Source organism: Microtus ochrogaster, unplaced genomic scaffold, assembly GCF_000317375.1.
Source record: "Microtus ochrogaster isolate Prairie Vole_2 unplaced genomic scaffold, MicOch1.0 UNK80, whole genome shotgun sequence".
Taxonomy (NCBI): domain Eukaryota; kingdom Metazoa; phylum Chordata; class Mammalia; order Rodentia; family Cricetidae; genus Microtus; species Microtus ochrogaster.
In genome coordinates this window covers 1,173,267-1,176,831 of record NW_004949178.1, presented here as the reverse complement: position 1 = coordinate 1,176,831, position 3,565 = coordinate 1,173,267, and positions in this window count along the sequence as shown.

The window sequence follows — 3,565 nt, the reverse complement described above, 5'->3', positions numbered from 1 at the left end:
AACTCACAGAGATCCGCCTGCCTCTGCCTCCCAAGTGCTGGGATTAAAGGCATGCGCCACCACCGCCAGGCTTCATTTATACCCCTTTATAGGTCTCGGACTTTTGGAAGTAAACGTGGTATCTTTTGTGTGTTTGGATAACATTTCTCATATGCACTTAGGATGAGGGAGTTTAGATTAAAGTAACCACTGGGGAGTTTATGGATGCTGCCAAGCCTAACGGCTTGACTTTGAGCCCTGGAACCTACGTGGTGAAAGGAAAGAACTGAATTCTACAAGTCAAGAACCAATCCCACTCCTGCAACTTCTCCTCTGGCCTCTAGCACCATGGCATGCATGTATTCCTCTGTAGATTAAGTTTAAAAATGCAATAGAGAAACTTCTCAAATTGCCACTCGAACCCCAGGAGAACACAAAGCTCATGAGCATCCTTGTTTGTTTTTTTTTTCCTTTTTTTCGAGACAGGGTTTCTCTGTGGCTTTGGAGCCTGTCCTGGAACTAGCTCTGTAGACCAGGCTGGTCTCGTACTCACAAAGATCCACCTGCCTCTGCCTGCCGAGTGCTGGAATTAAAGGCGTGTGCTACCATTGCCCGGCCGAGCATCCTTGTTTTATCTACCTGCACCAACCCTTGGTTGTTAGACTTGTGCTAGGCTATGATATTGCAGAGTTTGGAATGTCGCTCTTCCAACAGTCAAATTACTATTTCTTTTGGGCTGTCTTTAGCCTAGAGAACTAGTCCCTGCCCACCTCTATAGCAGACCTAACATCCTGATAAACTAATTAAAAACTATTGGAATCTATTGACTTCACAAAACCCTGTTCTCCATCCTTAGAAGAGCTAGGGATAGCATCAGATAGGAGAGCCTATAGGAGAGACTCATCCATCCTGCTGCAACTGCTTCTCCAATACACCCACCAATGTATTTTAAAATGGACTTGAATTGTGACTTTCTTTGTTCTGCTGCTATGAAACCTCACAAAGTCCTTCCACATGGGAACATCGAAGCTGGGTGTCTTAGCTACTGTTCTATCGTTATAGAGAGACACCATAACCAAGGCAACTTACAAAATGAAACATTTAACTGGGGTCTTGCTTACAACTTCAGAGTGTTAGTCCATGATCATGGTGGGAAGCAGACAGACACTGAGAGCTTTCTATTCTGATCTGCAGGCAGCAAGCAGATGAGAAAGAGAGAGGTGAGGTTAGGGGCTTGGTAGGGGCAGACATGGGATTTTGAAACCTCAAAGCCCACCCTAGTGACACACTTCCTTCAACAAGGCCACACCCACTTCAAGGCCACACCTTCTAATCTTTTTTGTTTGTTTGTTTGGTTTTTGGTTTTTCAAGACAGGGTTTCTCAGAGGCTTTGGAGCCTGTCCTGGAACTAGCTCTTGTAGACCAGGCTGGCCTCGAACTCCCAGAGATCCACCTGCCTCTGCCTCACTACTGTGGCTGTAGTGGCTCAGTCTCAGTGAACTGAAGTACCTCTACTTTGCCTCTTAGCCTCTGTATTTTTTTATATTTACATTTTAGCTAGTAGATTTTTATATCTCAAAACAAACTGATAGAAGCTTCTCACAACACAATGCCAGGTGCAAATACCTGATTCATGAAGTGCTGCTGCTTTTCAGGTTTCCTTTGAACCAAGTTTTGCATAGGCTGTGGTTCCATAAAAAACTCTCGGTCAAGATTCACATAGAACAACATAAAGTATTTGTAACACACACACACACGCACGCACGCACAAAGCCTTAGGGGCTATATAAAATGTGCAAAGCCAGGCCAGGTATAACCCAGCAGGGTTTCATGGCTAGTGGAGGTTGCTTGCTATCTCTCTGGCACCAGGTCACTAGGACATTATACCACACAGATGAAATCAGAAGCTAAAATAAAATTTTCCTTCTTCAGGCTGGTCCCTCAGGCATTTGGTCACAGCAATGCCCAAGAAGCTAAAACACTGCCTTCTTTTTGAGGTTTCTGAGTTTTCTGATTCGGTATCACAACAAATCGTGGGAGCACCAGGAAATTGAATTACGTACAGGTGATTTTACACAGGTGCAATGTAACACCTAGAGCCACAACTAAGATGTCCACACAAAAACACACACTGAAAAGAAACAAATAAAAATGGAAGCTTGGAATGTGGGTTGGGGAGGTGACTCTGCCACTAAGAGTCCTCTCTTCTCTGCAGAGGTCCCAGATTCAATGCCAAGCACCCACATGGGTGACCCCCAATCATCTCTAACTCCAGATACAGGGAATTTGATACTCTGTTCTGGTCCCCCTGGTTACCAGGCATGTACATGGTCCATACACATACACCTAAGCAAAATATTCAAACACATAAAATAATAATTAAAATATTTTCAATGGAATCTTAAAGTGTTCAGATAGCCCCTTAATATCATTTAGATATGAAACATCACTCGAAAAGCTCACATGCGAAGGTTCCAAGATCACCAGATTTCAAGATTACTTATAAAGTGACAGCAAATCAAGGCAGGTGACCAGACAGACAGGTATTGTCATCAAGATAGCCAAGTCAATGGATGGAACAGAATAAAGCCCAACAAATGGGCCTGCTGGTGTATGAACAACTGATTTTTATTTTGTAAAATGTAAATGGAGACTGCTCTTTCGTTCTTGGCTGCCCAGATGTGAATAATCACACAGAAACTATATTAACTACAGCACTATTTGGCCAATGGCTTAGGAATTATTCTAGCTAGCTCTTATATCTTAAATTAACCTATTTCTATCCACCTATGTATCACCGTGGGACTGTGGCCTGCTGGTAAGGTTCTGTCATCTTTCTTCTTTGGCAGCTACATGGTGTCTGTCTGACTCCGCCTTCTTTCTCCCTACATTCAGTTTAGATTTCCTACCTAGCTCTATTCTGCCCTGCCATAGGCAAAAGCAGCTTCTTTATTAACCAATGGTAATAAAACATATTTACAGCATACAGAGGGGAATCCCACATCAGTAAAATATACATAAAAACTGCCATTCTACCCTCTTTCAAATATATAACTCAGTGTCAGTAGCTACATCCCTGATGTTGTAAAGCCATTGGCTTTATTTCTCAATCTCTTTTACTACCTCAATCAGAAACCGTATGCCCACTAAGCAATAACTTCATTCTCATCTCGTCCTGGTCCCTGCTAACCTCAAACCAATTCTGTGTTTGTGAATCTGAATATGCTAAATATTTCAGATAAACGGAATCATATTTTTTCTCTCTTGTGCTCAGTTTATTTTGATTAACCTAATGTTTCAAGGTTTTTGCACGTGCTGGCAAGTGTCCGAAGTTCATTCCTGCCGAATGTGGAGGCCCATGCCAGTAATCTCAGCACTTAGCGGGCGGAGGAAGATGATTGGCCAGCGCTCTTTCTTTCTTTCTTTCTTTTTTTTTTTTTTTTTTTTTTTTTTTTTGGTTTTTCGAGACAGAGGGTTTCTCTGTGGCTTTGGAGGCCTGTCCTGGAACTAGCTCTTGTAGACCAGGCTGGTCTCGAACTCACAGAGATCCGCCTTCCTCTGCCTCCCGAGTGCTGGGATTAAAGGC